General features: G+C 42.6%; 1 pseudogene; it reads left to right on the top strand.

The window, feature by feature from the left end:
• The first annotated feature begins 10,052 nt into the window (after window positions 1–10,052).
• LOC125124670 (olfactory receptor 7A10-like) lies at window positions 10,053–11,140 on the top strand (annotated as a pseudogene).
• Window positions 11,141–11,579: the final 439 nt, after the last annotated feature.

The following is an 11,579-nucleotide window of genomic DNA, read 5'->3' as shown; positions in this document are numbered from 1 at the left end:
ATTTACCATATGGCTCAGCAATTACTTCTAATTAATCAAAAATGAAGACGGAATCTACTGGACATACATGCATGTTTATAGCAGCGTATTCACAACAAGAGAATCATGGAAATAACCCCATTGTCCATCGATGGATGACTGGGTAAACAAATTGTGGTCCATACATACAATGGATCATTATTCAGTCATAAGAAGGAATGGAGGGGTTGGGGTTGGCATATACACACGATTATCTATAAGATAGATGAGTACCTTGGAGTTCCCGTCGTGGCTCAGTGGTTAACAAACCTGACTAGTATCCATGAGGATGTGGGTTAGATCCCTGATCTTGCCCTGTGAGTTAAGGATCCAGCATTGCTGTGAGCTGTGGTGTAGGTGGCAGATGTGGCTTGGATCTGATGTTGCTGTGGCTGTGGTGTAGGCTGACAGCTACAGCTCTGATTTGACCCCTATGCTGGGAACCTCCATATGCCACGGATGCCGCCCTAAAAAAAAAAGGCAATAAAAAATAGACGGGTAACAAGGACCTACTGTCTAGCACAGGGAAATTTACAACACTGTAATAACCTCTATGGGAAAAGAATCTGAAAAGGAACTTTTATATGTATAACTGATTTACTTTGCTCTATGCCTGAAATTAACACAACCTTGAAGGAAGGCAACTATAATAAAAATTTTTAAAAAGGGATGGAGAAATTAAATATTAAGCCAATAAATATTCAAAAGATTATTTTTTTTAATGGCTGCAACCATTTCACATTGATGTTCCTGGGCCAGGGACCGAATCGGAGCCACAGCTGTAATCTAAGCCACAGGTGCGGCAACCCCACACTTTTAACCCACTGCCCAGAGCTATGGGGGTCATACCCAAGCCTCTGCAGCAACCCTCGCCACTGCAGTCTGATTCTTAACCAAGTGCACCAGAGCAGGAACTCCCAATAATCTTTTTAAGGAATGAAGTATTAATACACATTATAATGTGGGTGCCTCTCACCAAAATTATTCTCAATTCGTGATGTCAGAGAAAAAGGCCACACATTGTATGATCCCATTCATCGGAAATACCCATAATCAGTAAATCCATAGAGAAAGAAAGCACATTGGTGGTTTCCAGTAGAGAGAGTAAAGTCGTACATGCTTAATGGGTACCGAGTTTCCTTTTGGGGTTTTAGAAATGTCTGTGTTATCCTTACTTGGCAGGACCTTCCCGCATTTTGACAGTACGTGGTCAAGTATAGCAGCCATGGTCTGAGAAAGAAATGATGCCCAGGGCTCAGAACCCTCAGGGCTGCGGATCAGGGTCACCCCACCAGGTGAGCCATCCAGCCGAGCAGAGATGTCATTCAAGGGTGAGGGGGATGGAGAATGGATAACACAGGAGGGAGAATCTGAGGATCACTTGTGGCCTTGAGGCCCCTCCGCGACCAGAAGCTATAGTTGGACCCATGGCTGCTCCTTTTACTAGTAGTTTTTCTCTCTCATCCTCTCCCCTCAAAATTACCCATGGAACTCTGAAAGAGCCATTTCCGGAACACATGCAAAAAAAATTTGTCCTGGGAAGGTGGACTGAGTGTTTGGGATTGGCATATGCACACTGAGGTATACGGAATGACTGGTCCTTGGGGACCTGGTACATAGCCCAGGGGACTCGACCCCACGTTCTGGGATAATCTACATAGGAAAAGAATCTGGAAAAGAATGAATGTGTGTAAATGTAAAAGTGAGTCTCTTTGTTGTACAGCAATTATCACAAAGCTGAAAATCAACTATACTTTGATAAAACTTTCAGAAATGAAAAAAATAAAAATGACCCAGGCAAACTGAAAGAGTGTTTCCCAGAACCAATGCAAAAAAGTTGATCCAAGTAAAGCCAACAGAAGCAAATATAAACCGGTGGGATTCCAGTCAAGCAAAAAGCTTTTGCACGACAAAGTAAACCAACACCAAACTCAAAAGCCCACCTACTGAATGAGAGAAAAATTTTGCAAGTCAGTTCTCTGATGAGGGGTTAATATGCAAAGTATAGGAAGAACTCATACAAAAAAATAGAATAAAAACAATCCAACTAGAATGGGCAGAAGATCCCAGTAGAAGTTCCCAGTAGACATTTTCCGAAGAAGACACAGATGGTCAACAGGTAATTTAAACAGAGCTCAACATCCCTCTTCATCAGAGAAGTGATGCAAATCAAGTCATTTCTACTTCTGAAAATTGCATATTCATATCTCTCTTCCAATTTCCAACAGAGATTTTTATGTTTCCCTACCAATTCTTTGGAGTATAAGTTTTTTTTTTCTTTTTTTGTCTTTTCAGGGCCGCACTCACGGCACATGGAGGCTCCTAGGCTATGGGTCTAATCAGAGCTACAGCTGACGGCCTATGCCACAGCCACAGTAAAGCCAGATCCTTAACCCACTGAGCAAGGCCAGGGATTGAACCCACAACCTCATGGTTCCTAGTTGGATACATTTCTGCTGTGCCATGATGGGAACTCCTGAGTTTTTTTTTTTTTTTTTTTAATTTAAATGTTCTAGACAGTAATCCTTGGCTATCTATATTTCAATGTCTTCTTTCATCTCTGGCTTTTCTTTTAAATTTGTGGATGGTATATTTTGTCATACATTTTCATGCATTTATAGTGACCAGTTTTTCTCTTTATCGATTTCGATTTTCCATCATATTGTTAAAATCTCTGTCCATGTCTTACAACATAGTTTTCGACCATTTTCTTCTAATAGGTCAAATATACATATTTATTTAAAAAATTCACTCCACCTATGAATGATTTGTGTTCAGTGGGATGTACAAATCTTTCCACTTGAGAAAGCAGTCTGTTCTGAGGCTATACTAGTCCTTCCTTTTGCACTGACGTATAAAGGCCCCCCCTTTTTTTTGAAAAAGCGCTCCTTTATTAAATATGCATTTTTTAAAATAAGCTTTTAAAAAATCCTTTCAAAATTTTGACCTGAGGGAAGAAGTCCCACTAGGAGAACATTCTTCCTCTCCCTGAGTTTTTTTTTTTTTAATTTTCCCACTGTACAGCAAGGGGATCAAGTTATCCTTACATGCATACATTACAATTACATTTTTTCCCCCACCCTTTCTTCTGTTGCAACATGAGTATCTAGACAAAGTTCTCAAATAACAAGTGCTAGAGGGGCTGTGAAGAAAAGGGAACCCTCCTGCACTGTTGGTGGGAATGTAAACTGGTACAGCCACTATGGAGAACAGTTTGGAGATACCTTAGAAATCTATACATAGAACTTCCATATGACCCCACAATCCCACTCTTGGGCATATATCCAGACAAAACTCTACTTAAATAGACACATGCACCCGCATGTTCATTGCAGCCCTATTCACAATAGCCAGGACATGGAAACAACCCAAATGTCCATCAACAGATGATTGGATTTGGAAGAGTGGTATATATACACAACAGAATACTACTCAGCCATAAAAAACAATGACATAATGCCATTTGCAGCAACATGGATGGAACTAGAGAATCTCATCCTGAGTGAAATGAGCCAGAAAGACAAAGACAAATACCATATGATCTCACTTATAACTGGAATCTAATATTCAGCACAAATGAACATCTCCTCAGAAAAGAAAATCATGGACTTGGAGAAGAGACTTGTGGCTGCCTGATGGGAGGGGGAGGGAGTGGGAGGGATCGGGAGCTTGGGCTTATCAGACACAACTTAGAATAGATTTACAAGGAGATCCTTCTGAATAACATTGAGACCTTTTTCATTTTCAAATTCCCATACCACAATTTCCTACCTCTTCTGAAGTCAGATTCTGTTCCACTCTCAACTCTGACATTTACAGTATGTAATTGCAACAAGGTGGTCAGTTTCTCTCTACTCGGTTGCTTATCTCTGAAAGAGATATCATAACCCTTATGTCAGGGTTATTAATAAATTAGCTAATAATGATAAAGAGGGTGGCATTCAGTATTTATTTATTTATTTGTTTATTTTTGGGGCGGAACCCACAGCATATGGAAGTTCCCAGGCTAAGGTTCCAATGGAGCTGCAGCTGCCAGCCTACACCATGGCCACGGCAATGGGGGAGTTGAATTGCATCTATGACCTATACCACAGCTCCTGGCAATGCCAGATCCCTGATCCACTCAGTGCGACCAGGGATGATACAGGAGTGTTCATGGATGCTGGGCATGTTCGTTACCTCTGAACCACAAGGGAAACTCCAATAGTTTAATTTTTTAATTTCTTTCATTTTTATTATTTATTTTTTATTTTTAATTTATTTTTTTTGTCTTTTTTTGCCATTTCTTGGGCCTCTCCTGTGGCATATGGAGGTTCCCAGGCTAGGGGTCTAATTGGAGCTGTAGCTACCAGCGTATGCCAGAGCCACAGCAATGGGGATCCGAGCTGCATGTGCAACCTACACCACAGCTCACAGCAATGCTGGATCCTTAACCCCCCGAGCAAGGCCAGGGATCGAACCTGCAACCTCATGGTTCCTAATTGGATTCTTTAACCACTGCGCCATGACGGGAACTCCTAATTTCTTTCATTTTTAAATGAAAGTATAGTTGATTTACAAAGCTGTGATAAGTTCTGCTGTACAACAATGTGATTCTGTTACACATGTGCATATATCCATTCTGTTTCAGATTTTTTCCCACATAAATTATCACAGAATTTTAGGTAGAATTCTGTCACCCCTGGCCAGTCATTCCATATACCACTGTGTGCATATGCCAATCACAAACTGCCATTCCATCCTTCCCCCCACTGTTTTTATTAATAAGTTTTTTAAATAGCATCATGTATTATTAGATTCTTATCTGATAGGGCCAGTCTTTGACTTAAGGTGCTGTCAGAGATGTAGCAGGCCCTATGCAATTGTATTTAAAGCTCTTGACTGGCAAAGAACACACAGTTCACGTTCTAACAGGATATATTTCAGAGAGAATCCTGAACCGTGACATCATCCCTAGGGAGAGAACCACCACCATGAAAAAAATTCACTGTCCCAAAACTCCCCACATGGAAATAGAATTGTCCTAGTTACCATTTCACAATGGTTCTCTCTCCCTTAAAGAGCTAGGCTGTTTAGATATAGAGTCACCTTAGGAACATTAATTAGGAGCTTTGAGAATTCAACCCTGGATGCCCCTGAAAGGATAAATGCTCCTTGAATGTCCCTGTGTTCCCAGCTCACCCACCCCAGACCGAGAAGAATATTGTCACCTTGCTAATCCCAGGTCTGTTTGGATCTCACACCAACTTTCTTTCTGGCGATCTCTCCCCATGCATCCTTCCATCCATCAGTGACATCAGATTCGTCTTCCATGCTGTCATCTGGGTGACTCATTTGGGCTTAGTACGTGCTTTCAGAAAGAGGGGTGTGTATATGTTCACATGTAAAGGGCTTTTGTGAGCAGGGAAATAACATCAGGGACACGGAAATGAGTAGTGGCTAAGAGGTCTAGCAAAAAAATCCTAATGATTTTAGGTTTGTGGTTGCAAAGAGGACTCCAGACTCTAGAGTGAATTAAAGGGAATTGATATGGAGCCTAGACACTCTGATATTACTGATAACTTCCTTGGTAATTTGACTGACATTTCAGGTATTGCCACTGTCTGTTCTTTTGTGCTAGATCTTCCTTATCATTGAGGGAAATCGCTTCTCTTTCTCTATGTGCTACAAGTGGTCCTCACACCACACACCTTGGGCTGTAACCCCCTGCTCCTTGGAAGCATTTTTAAATTTACATATGATTTTGATTTTAAATTTTGTTAAATGGAGTTGTCTTCTTTTTCAGAATGTATCCATTTGTGTGAGGTATCCATTTATTAATCTACAATAGATATCTGAATTATTAATCCTTTCTCAACTCTCAGGGTACTCACTTCTTGTCCACATCTAATTCGTTGTAATTATCTTTTTTATACTGCCTTTGACAGGTCTTTGTATTATTGTTATGTCATATCATAAAATTAAAGCATAGAGAAGTTTTAGTATTTTCAGAAGAGTTTTTAAAGGCTATGTGGCTCCCCTCAAAGGGTTTTTCTACTCTGCTACACTTTTGCTCCAACATTTAAGACTCTTCTAGGCATTCCCATCATGGCTCAGCAGGAACACATCTGACTAGTATCCATGAGGATGCAGGTTCAATCCCTGGCCTTGTTCAGTGGGTTAAGGTTCCGGCGTTGCCATGAGCTGTGGTGTAGGCTGCAGACACAGCCTGGACCCATGTTGCTATGGCTGTGGTGTAGACTGGCAGCCATAGCTGTGATTCAACCCCTAGCCTGGAAAACTCAACCTCCATGTGCCAAGGGTACAGTCCTAAAAGCCAAAAAAAAAAAAAAAAGCTTCTTCTAACACACTAATGCTTGGTAATGCAAAATGAAGACAGAACACTTAGAAAATGCAGATACGGGACATGAGAGGAAACCTATAGCATAACAAGGTGTGTCTTAATGAATTTGCTTGTGGCCGCTTATCCATATGCACTTTTGCTACATACAAAACATTATTTCCAGATTTGACTAGTTCAGATTTGACTGGTTTAACAAGAGTTTGCCCAGCAGAAACTAGATCGACTTATTTTATTACTGTCACATTTTAACATAGTATACTTTCATAGGTGAAAAAGTCACGTTGATTGCGTTCTAGTCACAGTTATGTCTAGTGAAATTGCACAATGTTAACTACCTTGGGAACTTTGGAATGTCCACTCAGAGAAGGCCCAAGCCAGGGTGCTGGGCATTAAATCCCCACACTGTATCTTCCTGGCTGTGCGACCTTAGGCAGGTCACTTGACCTCCCTGTACCTCAGTTAACATGAAGGTTCAAAGGGTACCTCCTGCCTAGAGCTGTGGTGAAGATTCTATGAGGTAATGTCAGGGAAGTGCTTAAGAGTGTGCCTGTTGCTGTTACCTAGGTGATAGCCATTGGTGGGTTTTGTTGTTGTTGTTGTTAAAAGAGAGGCAAGTAGGTTGTTGTTTAGAGACCTGAAGTGTTGAAAAGCCAAGGCCACTCTGGTAGGAGCTTGGCACAGGGATAAATATCTTACAGTATCCCTGAGGGGCCGCAGTCAAAGGCAAGCCTCAGGAGCTGCTCCTGGCCATGAAGAAGTGAACCTGGAAGTGCAACCTCCAAGCTTCTCTTTTCTGTCCATCTCTCCCCTCACCAGGGGTGGTGGGAGAGGCAGAAACTCTCAGGGGAGTGGGCGGGTGTGTGCCCTCTTAGGGTCTTGGATGACTACTCTGCTCAGCCCTGCCAGCTACTCTCTGTAAAGGTGGAACCAGAGAGGCAGCACTTCCAGGCATCCACCAGGCTGGGCATGATCTGGGATGGACCACGTAGATTATCAGAAAGCAAGCTGCCACCCTAAGGAGAGTGTGTGATAGTCAACTAGTTAACAACTCGGCATGGGCACAGGCCCATGCAGGTTCGAAAGGCTTCAGGTAATAATTGTTTAGTTTCTGGGTCATGGGGAACCTTTATGGTACACACAGCGGCTGTTCTTTACTAAAGTACAAAGGTATTATGGTGCACAGGGACATTGTGTTTTTCCAGACCAGATGAATACCCCGTAGGCTTGTTTGTCTCTGATCCTTTATGGAGGAAAATGCTGATTTAGAAAGAAGAATCTAGGCAGAAACTCACCATGGTGTTAATACCATTTGCCAAAGAGAAATGAGAGGAAAATGAAGATGATGTGCATTTGACTTCTATTTTATAAATTGTGTATTTAAAAAAAATTTTTTTGTACTGTAGCATATCCTATTGAGTATTATTTTAGTCAATGAAAACAACAAAGTATTCAAAAGAGGTGAGGAGGAGTTCCTGTTGTGGCTCAGTGGGTTAAGGATCTGGTATTGTTGCATTTGGGTCGTAGGTCCCAGGTCCAGGAACTTCCATATGCTGTTGGGGGTGGCTGAAGAAGGAAAAAAAAAAAAAAGATGAGGAGAAAGCAATAAGCAGTTCTCAAGTGGAAATTGCTTTGGGTTTGAACAATTCACCATCCTGGGCACATCAACATATCTTTGGAAAGAATTTAATGGAACACCACTTGTGAACAAAAGAGGGTTTGGCTTAATAGAAACTTTCCAAGCTTGGAGCCATTTTCTAAAAGAGGGAAAAGGGTGGTATCATCTATAAAGTGTTCCCTCCTGGTAGAGTTTGGTCATATTTTCCTCCAGTCTTGGTTGGCTCCCTTAAATTAAGATGGAAAGTCAAGAAAGAATACAGAATCTAGAGATGAGAGATGGGCTTCAAAATCAGAAATGGTGTCTTTGGGGAAGGACGTAAATGGTAATAGTAACACCTTTTATTGAACAGCTACCATGTGCCAGGTTCTTTACATTTATGATGGTATTCCATCATCATAATCCTCTTAGCTAAAGGTTCAGTCTAGTCATATAATCCCTCAGTCTCAAGGCTAAGAAGGGGTGGAACAAAATTCCAGGCTACATCTGCCTCATAAAACAGTGCTCTTGGAGTTTCCACTGTGCCTAGGGAGGCTAAGGATGAGGGGCTGTCACTGCTGCAGCTTTGGTGGCTGCTGTGGTGCGTGTTCGATCCCTGGACTTGGGACTTGTACATGCTGAAGGTGTGGCCCCCAAACAAAGAACAAAAACAAAAAGTCCTCTTAACTGCAGTGTGAACCCTGCCTCTCTGGAGGAATCTTTAAAAACAACTACCACTGAGGGTGCAATGTCCACGGGAAGAAGGAGTATTTTCTGTAGAAATATGTCTTGGTGAGTGCTTTTTTGAATGCAGGTTTTATAGAAATCTAGTAAAACCGGTTCCCATAGAAAGAGTAGAAGAAAATATAGGTGTATTTAAACAGAATGAAGGGGAAGAAGGTGAGTGGAAGTCTTGAAGGGCTCCTCCCCAACCCAGAAAGCTTCAGCACCAAGGTCATCATCTCCGTCTCTTTCCATTTCTCTCTCCTTCCCATATTCACTTATGCCAAGTGATCTAGGATATCCCTTCCTCTCTATGTACTGGCCTCAGTGCCTTCAGCTCCATAGACACTATTTCCCCACATCTAAAATATATTGAGCCATGATTTTTCTCAGTTCTATTGTGTTGCAGGCACAGATTTTTAAAACCTCGACTCATATATCCCTCTCAGCAATCCAGGGGAGTAAGTACCATTAATAATGCCCCTTTAATCAATTGGGAAACGGAGGCACTGGGAAATCAGAACTTGGCCAAGATCAGTGAGATGTAGAGCCATGATTCATGGCGGGGAGGTCAGACAGTAGGATCCATCTTTTGACATGAGACTTACTGCCACAGCTAGTTTAGTGGTTCAGTACACTAAGGCGTAGGAGCATAGGCTGCCTTCTTCACAAACCTAGTGATGTCCAGCCCGAAACCCCAGACCCTTAGTGGATGTGTCCCATCTGGTCCCTTATCAACTCAGGTCTTGTCAGTGGGTAGCAGGACCAGAGCCCCACCAACCCATGTGACTGTGCTAGAGTCCTAAGTAAATGAAGGGAAAGGCAGAATCATCCAAGAGACAAATTTCAGCACCTCCAAAGGAAGACTGTTCCAACCATTGTTGTGCTCCATCTGAAAGGGGCTGATGCTGAGCTGGGCACCCCAGAGGCTGATGGTCTCCTGAAACAGATTTTGAAGGTCATGATTAATTTGTGATATAGATCAGAAGGAGGAAGAGATTATCCTTGAACAGGATACCTGTATAAGATAATGATATTATAAATCACTCCCAGTGAATGAATACCAAATTGGGAACCAAAATGTATGTTTCTTTTATTATTTGGGGGGAGGGAAGACAAATATGATAAAAAAATATGTATTTTTAATTTGGGGACAGCTGTTTTTTTTAATTGGCATTGCTTTTTGGTTACCTGGCAGAATTACCAGCAACATGGATGCAGGAAACCAAACAGGTGTCTTGAAATTCCTCCTCCTAGGCCTCTCCGAGGACCTAGAATGGCAGCCCCTCCTCTTTGGGCTGTTCTTGTCCATGTACCTTTGTGCTTGGGAACCTGCTCATCATCCTGGCTGTCAGCTCTGGCTCCCACCTCCACACCCCCATGTACTTCTTCCTCTCCCACCTGTCTTTTTCGGATATTTGTTTCAATTCCACCATAGTTCCTAAAATTCTGGTGAACATCCAGACAGCGAACAAAGCCATCACCTATGCAGGCTACATCACCCAGATATACTTTTTTGGTTTTTTTGTGTATCTGGACCACTTCCTCCTGACCGTGATGGCCTATGACTGCTTTGTGGCCATCTGTCACCCCCTGCACTAGATGATCATGCTGAACCCACACCTCTGTTGTCTGCTGGCTCTGGTTTCTTGGTCCCTCAGTGTCCTAGTTGCCCTCCTCCACAGTCTGATGATGCTGCATCTCTCGTTCTGCACACACACGGAAATTCCCCACTTCTTCTGTGAATGGGCTGAGGTGCTTAAGTCCTCCTGTTCTGATGCTCTCAGCAATTACATTGTGCTGTTTTCTGTGACTGGCCTGCTGGGTATTCCTCCACTGACTGGGATCCTTTTCTCTTACTCTAAGATTCTTTCCTCCATATTGAAAATGTCCTCAGGGGAGGGAAGTACAAAGTGTTTACCACCTGTGGGTCTCACCTAGCGGTCATGTCCTTATATTACGGGACAGGGTTAGGTGTGTACCTCAGTTCTGCCTTCTCCCCCTCCTCCTCAAAGGGGACAGTGGCGGGAGTTCCTTTCATGGCACAGTGATTAACGAATCCAACTAGGAACCATGAGGTTGTGGGTTCGATCCCTGCCCTTGCTCAGTGGGTTAATGATATGGTGTTGCCGTGAGCTGTGGTGTAGGTTGCAGAAGTGGTTCGGATCCCACGTTGCTGTGGCTCTGGCATAGGCCAGTGGCTACAGCTCCAATTCGACCCCTAGCCTGGGAACCTCCATATCCCGTGGGAGCGGCCCAAGAAATAGCAAAAAGCCAAAAAAAAAAAAAGCAAAAAGCGGGACAGTGGTCTCAGTTCTGTTCACCATGGTCACCCCCATGCTGAAACCATCATCTACAGCCTGAGGAACAGGGACATGCAGGGGACTATGAGTAAGATTTTCAGCTGGTCTTTGTTCCCCTTGAGAAGAGCCATGGATGCTGTGACTGGGGAGTTACTATGATAACCAAGAGTCAATATCTGGCATTCAGCAATACCAAATCTCCAACTTCATTGAGCTTGAGACTTATCCTTCTTTTTTGAACACCAATGCTTGAAGTACTTCCATGTGTTCACCTCCAAAAGCAAGTGCTTCTCAGGAACTTCCCTTTGTGACTTTTATACTCTCTTTTCTGTGCACAAATGTTCATCCTTAGTCTCCTCCACATAACTGTTAGACATATCAAGATAGTCATCAATTCACCCACCAGAATGGCTACAGCTTATTTGTTGTCCATTGAGGCCAAGGACTGTTTTGGGGAATAAAGCTGAATCTACTCTGTGAGTTCCTCATAGACCTTATTTTGTATTGTAGGTTTCTCTGGAAACAAACATATCATTGGTCTTTGTAACAGCCCTTCACCTTCTCATTAGAAGCTCTCATTGACCCATTCATACTTGTT

Source organism: Phacochoerus africanus, chromosome 4, assembly GCF_016906955.1.
Source record: "Phacochoerus africanus isolate WHEZ1 chromosome 4, ROS_Pafr_v1, whole genome shotgun sequence".
Taxonomy (NCBI): domain Eukaryota; kingdom Metazoa; phylum Chordata; class Mammalia; order Artiodactyla; family Suidae; genus Phacochoerus; species Phacochoerus africanus.
This window is presented reverse-complemented; position numbering and strand designations above follow the sequence as displayed.